The 13775-nt window shown below is 34.8% G+C and overlaps 3 long non-coding RNA genes and 1 pseudogene across 3 annotated transcripts; 2 read left to right on the top strand and 2 right to left on the bottom strand.

Moving 5' to 3' along the window:
* Positions 1 to 1469: 1469 nt before the first annotated feature.
* LOC127962606 (endonuclease domain-containing 1 protein-like) lies at positions 1470 to 2720 on the bottom strand (annotated as a pseudogene).
* A 1467-nt stretch (positions 2721 to 4187) lies between these two features.
* Positions 4188 to 7140, top strand: LOC127962414 (uncharacterized). The gene is made up of 4 exons (XR_008154578.1): positions 4188 to 4433; positions 5333 to 5432; positions 5598 to 6548; positions 6690 to 7140. It is a non-coding gene; the product is annotated as an uncharacterized LOC127962414 (long non-coding RNA).
* Positions 7141 to 7278: 138 nt separating this feature from the next.
* On the top strand, positions 7279 to 7907 carry LOC127962421 (uncharacterized). Its single transcript, XR_008154585.1, has 2 exons — positions 7279 to 7407; positions 7528 to 7907. It is a non-coding gene; the product is annotated as an uncharacterized LOC127962421 (long non-coding RNA).
* A 1860-nt stretch (positions 7908 to 9767) lies between these two features.
* Positions 9768 to 12663, bottom strand: LOC127962417 (uncharacterized). Its single transcript, XR_008154582.1, has 3 exons — positions 12197 to 12663; positions 11377 to 11476; positions 9768 to 10662 (listed from the first exon to the last, which is right to left on the bottom strand). It is a non-coding gene; the product is annotated as an uncharacterized LOC127962417 (long non-coding RNA).
* Positions 12664 to 13775: the final 1112 nt, after the last annotated feature.

The following is a 13775-nucleotide window of genomic DNA, read 5'->3' on the forward strand; positions in this document are numbered from 1 at the left end:
TCTTGACAGCAAGCTTTTGACAATGTGAATAATTTACAGAACCTGTACTCAAAGAGCTGAATTTTTCCTGATTTTTTTAACGTGAAGTTGCTGCTTGTGCTTTAGATGCAGGCTCCATGCTCCTTCAGGAGTCGGGATCACCCTGTTCGATATTTTTCACGGAAACTCAACAAACATCAGATCAATTACTCAACCATTGAAAAAGAAACTGTAGGACTTCTTTTAGTTTCACAATGTTTGTAAGTGTATGCTGGCTCGCCTCCGTTACCTGTGACTGTATTTACAGATCACAACCCATTGGTTTTCCTGTCAAGAATGTGATGGTCCTTGACTGTTCAACATTATAACTTAAATATAAAATGTTAAAAAGGTGTGAAGGTCACGTGACACACACTGACCTCATGTGGGGTCATTCTGATGTATCACACACACTCAGGAGAGAGGGCCACCCGCTGTACGGGTTTGGTTTTGTTTTAATGTAGTTAGTGAAGTTTAGGGCATTATTTTTCGTACTGTAATTTTCTTTTGGTAGTTACTTTACAAAAAGCTAGCTGTTTGTTTTATTAATTTCTTTTATTTGGCAGCTCTCGTTCTCTCCCATCCTACCGTTATTTTTGTTTTGTCATTGTTATGTTATTTTCCCGTAAATATTGTAAATACTTTCACCTCACTTTCACAGCAGTGCAGTAAATAGCTCAAGAATAATTTCTGGAAAGATCTTTCTCTTTATTTTGCCGGCCAGCATTCTTGTAGATGTACTGTATACACACATATATGATATTTTCCCATTCTCCCTCAGATACACATAGCTCAAGCAAAGAAAAATACAATAATAATAATCATAATAATAATACTAAATAAATAAAAGCCGTCCTTGAATAAGCCTGAATTCTGCCTCTGTCTCCATCTGCTGGTAATAAATATGATGATCAACTGCAAAAAGATCTCAAAACTGATCTGAAACTGTGCCCCCAAATCATGCATCAAAGACTAGCTTTGTTTATTTTATACATGCATTGTATGTGTGTGTGTGTGTGTGTGTGTGTGTGTGTGTGTGTGTGTGTGTGTGTGTGTGTGTGTGTGTGTGTGTTTATTTCTGTATTTACAACTTTGATTTGAAGAAGATGTATATTATGAAATGTATGTATATATTGAAGAAATGTACAGTATATTAAAGTTTGAGAACCCAGTTAGTTATGACTGTTAAAGCAAAAAGTGGTACAGCACTCCCAAATCTCGAAATCTGAGCTGTGAGGAAAATATGAATTTAAACATATTTCTTAAGTAATTCAAGGCTTTATAAAAATGCTAGTGCTGAAATCTGCGGTGTCAGTCTCTGTCTCCATCTGCTGGTCTGAAATCAGATAATCAAGCAGAGATGGACGTGTAATGCACAGTAGTACAGTCATGCCTGCTGTTTCAGACTCACACAAGGCCACGAGTCCGTCTGGACAAAGAGGATGGGGAACTGGAAATGTGGCCTAATTTACACATTTCTATGATCTATCTATGGAGTTTCAAACACATATTTCAAGGGCAAATATGAAAGAAGAACAAAGGTACACAAGAGGAACATATCAACAATCTCAATGAACTGCATCACAGGTTTATTCCCGCCCACGTTTTCTATTCGTTTTTTTTTTTTTTTTTTTATCTAGGGCTGGAAAAATTGAAATGGGATTTGTACCTTTGTAACATTTTTAGAGCTTTTTGTTAAGATCTTCTATTGTTAAAGTCTTCACTTTGCCTTTCTCGTCCGGTCCATAGTAGCCCAACCCTGTGTACTGACCATCCTTCAGACAGCAGGTGGCTCTCCAGAAATACTTTGACACATAGACTCTATTCTTCAGTTTAGGGACGTCCATGTCAGGAACTACACCAGTCACCACATACGCCTTATCACAGGAGTTCAGGTCTTTTATTACTTCCACCTCATGTGTCCTCCATGTGTCACGATTGAAAGTCAACTTCTGTGGAGCTGCGTTGGTCAGTGTGGCAGATGATTGTTGGTGTGGAGCACAGGATAGAGATGACCTCTGTCATACTTAGATTTATGATAGTCGCTGTTCAGAGCCTGATTAGTGCCAATATTGTTACCATTACCTTGGGACAACATACATTTATCATTGGTAGAATGTACATCCAGCTAAAGGGATTGAGGAAAAATAATGTTAAATAAAACTGACTTTTTAATACATCAAACACTTAAATACACCAGTTGTAATATCTCAAAATGACAAACTTCACCTTTAATCTTACTCTGGTAATATAGATGTGGACAGCATTTACCTGAGGTTCAATGTACCAGGCGTCACATCTCCCAATGGTTCTGCTGCGGTTGTACACATACGCCGAGAAGACGGGGATCTTCAGACTCGTGCTGTACAAAGTTGCATAAAGATAAATTGGCTGAGATTTGTCATCCAGAAGACACTGACAGATGGGTTTGAGAGAGACGTCCTCTGGTGTGAAGACAGGAGCGGTATTGTCCAAGAAGAACTGTCTGCAGTTACCAAAATTATCTACAACTTCACTCATAGTGAAGAAACATACAGAAAAAGTAACAGAAGAAGAATGAAATGTCTCATGGTGAATCTCTGAAATTGTCTGTTTGCCTGAAAACAGAAGAGAGTCTACAGAAAGGTCCTTTATATAGTCGAAGGGAAGGGACGGGAATCACATGATCGTCATCTTCCTTGATGATTACATTCTGTGTACATTTTGTGAATGCAAAGTTCAAATTCATATTTTCCTGAAATTCTAATATTTAAGGTTCAAGAAAAGAAATGCAAGCCAGACCTTTGCTTGCTTTGCTCCAATTAAAGGATGGATTAAATGAAAAGATAAAATGAATAATAGTAATACTTATAATAAAATAAAGGGACAATCATTCTTTTTAAATTATTTATGCTTTTATTTTACTTAATTTTTCATAATTTCATAATTAAAAACTATTATTAAAATAATAAGAGTCAATTAATGAAATAAATAATAATAATGATAGTAATGATAAAGTCAAAGTAGTCAAAATATTGAAAATCATGAAACCAAGAATAATGTAATATTGGATTTGTGGAAATGATTATTAATCTGACTGAGAACTGTTTAAAGTATTTCATACACAAAGACGAGACAAAGCTACTTTAGATGGATCATTTGGCTAAACACACAGAAACCATCTGTATCAACACACCTCAAATGTATATTTGAACAGGATGCAGTAATTATTCTCTTTATTTCATACTACAGGGAAATGAAGTCCACACAGAGGCGTATACTGATGCTCATCATGTGACCGGGGACCAGATCACATCTGCAGCTTATTTTAATCTAAGAGTGTCATTATATAAGGTGATAAACTATTATCACATACAAACATTATCTGGATATCTGAAGATCTGAGTTCACAACATTTATTAAACACCCATAATAACGTGCAACACAGTGTATGGTATGTCTTTAATAAACCTACACTGTTAGGAATTGATGTAATTTTTACAATAAATTTAACAACAACGCACTGTATTCATGTTTTTGTTGTAAATTCAAATGCATGATGGGAAATTAACGGACAGTCCTGTAATATTATTGTAACTACACCGTAGAAGCATTTTTTTACAGCCACCGCATAGCATTGTGGGATCGCTGCTGTTTGACTTTTGAAATTACGCGGCCAACGGACGGTACCAGAAGTGTTTTAAAAAAAAATTTGGAAGAAAGAACATGTCTCAGGTATGTAACATAAAATCTGTTTTATAAGTCTTTATATATTAATACTGGTGAACAAGAACTTTACCCAGAAACTATGGACTTTGGGCTGGAATTCGGTGTGCTTCCACCGCAGCTACCATGATCTAAATAAAGTTATGGGTAAAAAAAATGCCCCTCAGAAAGTCCCTGCTCGCGAGGTACTTGTTCAAAGGTAACGTTACTGAACTTTCGGGAGTGGCAATGCAGCATTGTAATTTCAACCGCCATTTCTTTTGATAATTTTTAAATGTAGTTGTTTAAAACTCAAATATGTGGTTTATTTATAAAGACTGCGCTTATTTAAGAATATGTTTCGCTGATGTCGGAGACGGTGAGCTCCACGCGATCAGCGAGGTCTCTTTAGTGGTTAAGAATACAATATATTTTGTTTTGGGTAAACCTAACAGGTAATCTTTGGTCTTTATTCAGTTACAACCCATTCTCACTCCAAAGGCGTCAAAAACCGAAGCATGGTCAAGCGCCCCTAGCGTCACTCTTATGACGCCAAATGTGCCTCTCGGCGTCGACTATCGAAGCACTACGACCTTCATTGCTTTCAATGGGAAACTTTTGGCGTCAGAATTCGACACGAGGACATGAGATGTTTATCGCTATGAAATCACGTTCAAGAAGTCTCATTCAGCACACATCGCGCGATACTTGCTATCAGTTCCACAGTTTGGGTGAGTAGTCGTATATACGCTCTTTTAATGCCTTTTATCAAATGTATTCTGTCTTCTTTATTAATCAGATTAGTGCCATATGTTTAATCGCTGTATTATATCGGTCATCCGCGGCTGTCTTTGAGTTTCATTGCGTTTAAATAAATGAACACAGCTGCTAATTAGTGTGATTAAACTCTATCTGTCACGTGACGTGCCATAGACCTTCGATCCGTTTTATATTATTATTAATTTCAGGATCAATGATGTAAGTTGTATTTGTAGTAAAATCATGGTAATCACGACACAATAATAAATGAAATGTGAAGTTAAAACACAGTAAATGGGACATTAGTAACTGTAACTGTAGTTTTACTATGATATATTAATAATCAATACAACAATACAATAATCACCAAACCAGCTATGTTTGTATCACTGTAATGCTAGTGTTTTTATGTGCTTTTATATGACAGATATCACAGTAATCATGTGTTCTGTACCATGCTTTTAATACCTTTTAATGTGAATCCAAAAAAAAAAAAAAAAATCAAATTAAAAATAAATAATAAAACATGTATTTTTCCATCTTGCAGTTCATTCATATCAGTTTATATATATATATATATATATATATATATATATATATTTTATATATATATATATATATATATATATTTTATATATATATATTTTATATATATATATATATATATATATATATATATATATATATATATATATATATATATATTTTATATATATATATATATATATATATATATTTATTTATTTTCATATATATATATATATATATATATATATATATATATAAATATTTTGCTCACAGATCATTATTAACATTCTGTATATAATTCAATTTTATTTTCTCTCCCCTTTTTTATTATTTATATTTTTAGCTGAAAAGACGTAAAGGCAGTCAGCCCAGTGGTGTTTCTGGAGAGGGATTCCTTCAGAAATGGAGAAGACAGAAAGCTGCGGAGGCAGATATTTGCAGCAGTAAGTCTGTGATAGTTTGTCTCTTTTATCAAAAATTCCTGCTGTTATAATTTGTACAGCATTTGTTGTTTCTTAAACTGTTGCACTGTCCAAATACCCACACTTGCCATCTTTTCACTTGACCACTTGATTACTTATTTGACGTCTTTCCTGTATTTGGCCTAGTGTTCGAGTGAGCATGATGACCACAAGTGTGTGTCAAACTTTTCATGACCTGATGACTGTGTTTCCCAATCCTGATCCTGGAGAACCCCAGCACTGCACGGTTTTGGCGTCTCTCTTATCTGCCTTGGAGTCTTCACTGATGAGCTGATGAGTTGAATCAGGTGTGTTTGATCAGGGAGACATCTCAAATGTGCAGTGTTGGGGTTCTCCAGGACCAGGATTGGGAGCCACTGCCTTATGGGACACTTATGTGTTTAAAGAGATTTTTAATATCTAATTATCAATATTTCACATACTGTACATTGGACAGCTTTCCATGACCTCTTGTGAGATCTCGGCAAAAAGTCTGACGATTTATTCCAAAACATGATGCATGATGGGATACACTAAGCTTTGTATAGCGCTCCGGAGCAGTATTGGAGAGGTTTAGTGTGTGTTAAGGACGCTGTGCTTTGGCATTATTAAGACCGGGGACAGTCTTGTGCACACACTGTCACGTACACACACTCTCAAGTGGCCAAGACTGCAAGTGTGGGTATCTGGACAGGGTCAAAGTCTTAAAAATGATCCCTAAACACATCACAGTCTTAATAATCCAGTTTAACACTTGTATGATATTGTACAAGCCCCAGGACGGTCTCATCTGACACTATCAAAAGAATTCATATGACTATAGCTTGTTATTAATTACTTGCTTTCAATAATGGATGCATTTAACATTTAATTATACAGCATCTTTACAGAGGTGTAATGTACAAGCTGCACGTAATTAATAATATGTCCTTCCTTCTGTCTTACAGGATTTTTTCCAGATAATGCTGTTCTTCTTTTTCAGGTCTAAAATATCGAGCTCAACAGCTATTTTAAGAGCCAACCCTCACAAACCTTCCTAAAACCTAAAAGAGCTATTACTGAGTCTCAGCGAATCTTGCCATGATCAGCTCTTCCCAGGTACATTTGTTTAGAATATTTTTTAATCAACATTTACTCATCAAATGCTCTGGTCTGAATCTTACTTTAAATTAACTTAATTATGTTTAATGAGCAATATTAATTGCACAGAGAGTAAGTAGAGATTTTCTTGTTTCACAGAAGAGAAGGAAGACCAAGGAAATTATTTGCTCAGGATGAGAAATGAAGACGGCCATCGTGTGCTCAAACAAACAGAAGTCCTTTGGTATGTGTGTGTTGAAGCAATGTTATACAACATTTTATGATGATCTCTCACAGAACTGGTCATGTCAGCCTTGATTTCGTTTTATACTATTACAATTACAGCATGTTAGCAAAGTGTGACTGGACATTTTTAATATTATGTTTTTAAAAACACACCACCTGTTTTAAAAGCAGACAAGTATCATGAAATTGGTTTAGTTGATATAAACACCAATTGACATTATTTCATTGTTTTGTAAATGTTATGTTATAAATTGTGAATTGATAGTTGATTGGTTTGAAGCCAGGCCTTACACTGCACAGACTAAAACACATTTGTGAGAGAAGTCAGGAACTTTGGAGAAAGATTCTAGAGGAAGAAAACACATTTACTGCAACAACAGATTAATTCTAGAGTCTCTGAGAACTACACATGCTAATGTCTCATGAGCAAGACCTTTGCTTCTGTAACTTTTTCTTAATTATTGCAGAATGACATATTTATTGCAGTATTTTTATTTGTACAGATGATCTCATCAGCCAAATTAGGGGTTTTGACCAAGTGATGCTCTTGAAAGGAGAGAAAGAAGAGGATGTGGTAAATTCTCTTCAGAGAAAAAGCTTCTCAAAAGGTCTTAAAGCAGCTTGAAGAATGGTAAGTGTACAGTACTACAAGGGTCATAGTTGCTCACCCTGCTAAAACCACACAGAACATAAGCTGCGCTCTCTGTCCATTAAACAACTTCTTCTGCATTGTGTGTTTCACTTTGACCAGGTCTGGGATGTTAGGACTGAGAGATCCTCTGGCTGAGAACAAGCTACACCACATCAGTGCTGGATATCAACCACAAACTGTTTCCAGACACGAGAGAAGAAGAACACGATGGGGAGATGAAACCAGTTTAGATGTGATGATGGGAATCATTATTTTCTGAAACAGTATCACATGTCTTATATGTATCACATGATCTGTATCACAGTTGACTGGATGGGACTGTGTGACTTTTAAGGACATTTCATCACTCATCCGTGTGAACTGATTTATATATGAGGTTAATGTATCTTTGATGATAATTATTTTCATTGAATCTTATTTGTCTTGATGCTACTTTATCAACTTTATAGTCTATGCTTCAATAAAATGAAAATGGTGAATATTGTGTTCTGAAGATTCTTGGTAAATACATCATTTTACTAGGTAGGCTCATATGTGTTTATTTTAGACTTGGAAAAACGACATATTAATTATTGGGATTATTTTTTTATTTAAGACATGAACATTTTTGATCGGATTAATAACATCTGGGACATCAGTACACCAGAAAGTATTTTTTTATATTTTAGTAACAAATATGCACATTTTTTGTGAAATACAGGGAGTTACAAGATTAATTATTCTGCATTACAAGATGGTGCCATGGGCTTTATTGTTACAAACACTTAAGGGATAACTGAGAATGTAGCAGGAATGATCAACGTGGATCTTGTACTGCATTAAAACCAAGAGCACACACATTACTGATGTCCAGCACCTGAGGAGCAAGATACGGGGGTGAGGAGGACATTTTTACACTGATTTCGGCTAATTAGTTATATATAATGCTAATATATATATATATATATATATATATATATATATATATATATAAATTAAAATTCTTAGCACTACATGAATTTGTCCTTGTGTAATAGTGAAGTATCACAATGTGTATACATTGTCCTTGATTACTGCTTTACAGTGGGGAATAGATAATGGCAAGTTGTTGCAGGTTCATCCATTATATTTCTTGCCATTTACTTCAAAAATCAAAGAAATAATCTATTATTTTCATTATTAAATCATTTCTTTCTAATTTTTCCATGTTTCATCAGATGGCCTCACAATGTCCTGTCAAAAGGTATAATAGCCATGATGAATAGAATAGAAAACAGAGGACTGTGAAAACTGTCAGATATAAATGTGACTCAGCTCAGTTTGTTGTTCATGATGAGGAGAATACATATATGTAGGTTTTACTGCCCTGCTACCCCCAGGGGCCCAGTAGCACCCCCCGGAAGAGCCCAAAACTGTGCATTTCAAATGGCTGTAAATCAGAGTCCAATTAACATATCAAAGAGAAAATGGGCAGGATTATTACTTATGCTATGCTGATAAAATAATGTTGAGCTCAGTTTTCAGAAATAAGTGGAAAGCTGGCATAAAAGCATTTTAAATATTGCTCACTGTAAAATACCACATTTCAGCCTGCCTCTCAAATATATCACAGATGTTTGCACAATAAACATATTTAGATATCCAGTTTACCTTAAAATAAATAATTTATTTAGTTTCGTTAATAAAAAGTTTTAAACTACATTACCCACAAGCCTCCGTCGTTCTATCTATAGAAAGGCAACACTAGGGGGCTGTTTTTTGTAGTTCATTGAAGTTATGCTTAGGGTTAGGATTAGGATCTCGCTAAAGATGTCATTTTTGTCAAGATAGCAACACTTCATTGTTGACTTAATATATTACTAATGTGATGATAGGAGCAAAACATACTTTTTAACATGATGCGCTGTTTAATATGGGTTAAAAGATAGTCCAACCACAGACTGTCCTGAAAAGTCATAGCCAATGGCATCTAAGCTGAGCAGCAGCGTCACACTTCCTTATCCATGTATGACAGATGTCTTTCGTTTTTCGGCTGAAGGGATAGATTCGGTTAACAATAGATTAAGCTTGCTACTTATTAGATTCTGTTTTATTAACGTCTTCACCTTCCTCCGTTGTTCAGCTTGACAAAAATCGGGCAATATTGATGTGCACATGCCCAGCAGTCGCAGTTGTATCCAACAGATAGATTCCTCTCATTAAATATAAGACACATTTTTAAGATTTGTATTTTTTTTTTTTTTTGACCAAAGACAAATATATTTACTAATCAAATGACGTGCTTCTAAAATTTACATTGTATATTACATTGTGTTTTAAAATTAAAATTGTTCACATTTGTGTTTCTGTGATTTACCATTCTCTACCATTTGAACCCTAGGAATAAAAACAGAAATTATAAATGAATGAATGAATGAATGAACAAATAAATACATAAAGCATAATAAACATGCATATTTTTGTAAGGATCTTCCATTATTTATTGATATGTCAAACTCATTTAAAGACAACATGCCCAAATTACTACACTGCATCCTCTGTCACCAAGCTCGTTTTTGCCACCATAAAGAATAAAAAGGCAGTTATGTTGTAAACATTAACTATTTTCAGTATGCAAATGAAAATGCTTTTATTAAAAAACAAAACAGTAAATACAGTATGTCTTTCAGAGAACACTGGAAAAAGATCAATTTTATTAAAAAAATTAAATTGACCAAAATGTTATACAACACAATGTAAATGTTTCAAACTCACAAAAAACACCATGAAGACATAAATGTCAAGTGTGCAATATCATCTATAAAACTCAATCAGCACAGCATCAAATAAACACTGATTGTCTGAACAATGGAAGACAGAGAAAGTGTTCAGGAAAACAAACACCTGCTAGCTTTGACAATAACATCATGAATTCACTTCATGACTGGAGCTAGGGGATGACTGTGTATGAATATCTCCTTTACTAAAACTCTTAATTAAAGTCTAAAAAGTTCACTGTATGAAGCTTGAAAAAGAGAACAAAATGCTTTATCAATACGAAAAATACTATTTTTAACTATTGTTTTCATCACTGGTTCTGTAATGTATTCATTATGAGCTTATAAATAAAACAAAGTTACATCTTCTGCAAAAATCTAACCACTGCAAAGTCTAATCACTGATCCAGGGACCATATCTGTGTGTGTGGGGGATAAAGAGTTAACGAGGTGAGTCCTTGTGCATGATGGAGAACTGCAGTGTTATCCTCAAACAATCCTGTAAAACAGAAATATTACATTACATTCAACTTATACATTACACTGTGTTTTGTTTAGACCATAAAAGCAGCCTCTGTAAAGATGCTGTAAACTTAAATGTTAAATGAATCCATTATTGAAAGCAAGTAATTAATAACAAGCTATAGTCATATGAATTCTTTTGATAGTGTCAGATGAGACCGTCCTGGGGCTTGTACAATATCATACAAGTGTTAAACTGGATTATTAAGACTGTGATGTGTTTAGTAACAGTATGTGAAATATTGATAATTAGATATTAAAAATCTCTTTAAACACATAAGTGTCCCATAAGGCAGTGGCTCCCAATCCTGGTCCTGGAGAACCCCAACACTGCACATTTGAGATGTCTCCCTGATCAAACACACCTGATTCAACTCATCAGCTCATCAGTGAAGACTCCAAGGCAGATAAGAGAGACGCCAAAACCGTGCAGTGCTGGGGTTCTCCAGGATCAGGATTGGGAAACACAGTCATCAGGTCATGAAAAGTTCGACACACACTTGTGGTCATCATGCTCACTCGAACACTAGGCCAAATACAGGAAAGATGTCAAATAAGTAATCAAGTGGTCAAGTGAAAAGATGGCAAGTGTGGGTATTTGGACAGTGCAACAGTTTAAGAAACAACAAATGCTGTACAAATTATAACAGCAGGAATTTTTGATAAAAGAGACAAACTATCACAGACTTACTGCTGCAAATATCTGCCTCCGCAGCTTTCTGTCTTCTCCATTTCTGAAGGAATCCCTCTCCAGAAACACCACTGGGCTGACTGCCTTTACGTCTTTTCAGCTAAAAATATAAATAATAAAAAAGGGGAGAGAAAATAAAATTGAATTATATACAGAATGTTAATAATGATCTGTGAGCAATATATATATATATATATATATATATATATATATATATATATATATATATATATATATATATATAAACTGATATGAATGAACTGCAAGATGGAAAAATACATGTTTTATTATTTATTTTTAATTTTTTTGGATTCACATTAAAAGGTATTAAAAGCATGGTACAGAACACATGATTACTGTGATATCTGTCATATAAAAGCACATAAAAACACTAGCATTACAGTGATACAAACATAGCTGGTTTGGTGATTATTGTATTGTTGTATTGATTATTAATATATCATAGTAAAACTACAGTTACAGTTACTAATGTCCCATTTACTGTGTTTTAACTTCACATTTCATTTATTATTGTGTCGTGATTACCATGATTTTACAACAAATACAACTTACATCATTGATCCTGAAATTAATAATAATATAAAACGGATCGAAGGTCTATGGCACGTCACGTGACAGATAGAGTTTAATCACACTAATTAGCAGCTGTGTTCATTTATTTAAACGCAATGAAACTCAAAGACAGCCGCGGATGACCGATATAATACAGCGATTAAACATATGGCACTAATCTGATTAATAAAGAAGACAGAATACATTTGATAAAAGGCATTAAAAGAGCGTATATACGACTACTCACCCAAACTGTGGAACTGATAGCAAGTATCGCGCGATGTGTGCTGAATGAGACTTCTTGAACGTGATTTCATAGCGATAAACATCTCCTGTCCTCGTGTCGAATTCTGACGCCAAAAGTTTCCCATTGAAAGCAATGAAGGTCGTAGTGCTTCGATAGTCGACGCCGAGAGGCACATTTGGCGTCATAAAAGTGACGCTAGGGGCGCTTGACCATGCTTCGGTTTTTGACGCCTTTGGAGTGAGAATGGGTTGTCAGTTAATCTATTAATATGTTAAAATGAAAAAAAAAAAAAAAGACAATAGGCTACTGTTTGATTAATATTTCGTTTTATAGAATGTAGGCTTACACATTTCCCTGAACTTCATTTCTGCGGCTATTAATATGTTTAACGAATGAAAATGAAAATGAAAGGAGGCAGTGGTGTTTGATATCATATTGTATCTTATTAAATGTCTTTGGAAGGGACAACTGTGATCCGGCCCCACAACAGCCTTCTGAATGAAGACCTTCGCTGTCTACGTGTTTAACTAACAGTATCCTAAAGAGGCCTCAAGCACTAAAGGTTAAACGGTTTAAACACTTATAAAGAAAATAGATCATTCTCATATCACAACATCCCATGAATCACTTTCTTTTTGTTCAGTATTGTTAGGATCTATGATACTCTATGCATTGATGTCAAAAGACAGGTTTCCATTCAATTCCTTTGCACCTTTTAAGCGCATTCGTAGAAATTTGGCAAATAAACCCTATCCATCAGCTGTGTTATGTAAATCAGAAATGGACAGGAGAGTAGTCATGAAACGCTGAGGGATCAAAACTTAAGGGACAACTTAAAACAGCTGATAGAGTTGCAACAAATGTGCATTTATGTTGCATTTATTAGCGAGTCAATCCACGTAAAAAGTTTTATTCACATTAGAATATTTTATGTGAATTTGAACCGTTTCCATTCAGGATTTTTGTTTTGCTTTCAAAAGGTTCAAATGTGCATTAAAAAGCTGGATGGAGACAAAGCTATTGCTATTTAGTGTCTAACACAGAGTTGGTATTGCCCTGCAAGACATTTATGTAAACACAGAAAAGTCTGACAGACAGCAGTTTAACATTACAATTTTCATTAAGTAAATTTTGGGGGTTAAAGTCATTAGATGTGATTTTACTTTCTCCTTTCTCTTTGGAGTGTTACAAGCTCTTGGTGAATGAAGAAGATCTGTACAGGGTGGCCATATGCACTGTTCATACGGGACACGTCCCCGCCAGGATTTTAATATTGCCTAAAACATCCAGGTCGATCGAGAGCTAAAGAGAGCAGAACAGACAGCTCCTTATGCTTTTGAAATCGCTCCCATGTGTTTGTTCGTCCGTTTGAATTGAAGCGTTTCTTTCTCTAAAAAGGGAAACGACTTTGTTTGGCCTTCCAAAAGAGAACACGACTAGAAATCATGTTTATATCACGTTTATAATGGGTTTTGACATTATAATGAAATAAACATTATAATTAAATAATTATGGCTCGTCGCTTCGGCCGGACAGTATGTTAAGGGGCATAACATTTCAGTCACACGATAGATAGATA

This window comes from Carassius gibelio, chromosome B7, assembly GCF_023724105.1.
Source record: "Carassius gibelio isolate Cgi1373 ecotype wild population from Czech Republic chromosome B7, carGib1.2-hapl.c, whole genome shotgun sequence".
In the NCBI taxonomy this organism is placed as follows: Eukaryota; Metazoa; Chordata; class Actinopteri; order Cypriniformes; family Cyprinidae; genus Carassius; species Carassius gibelio.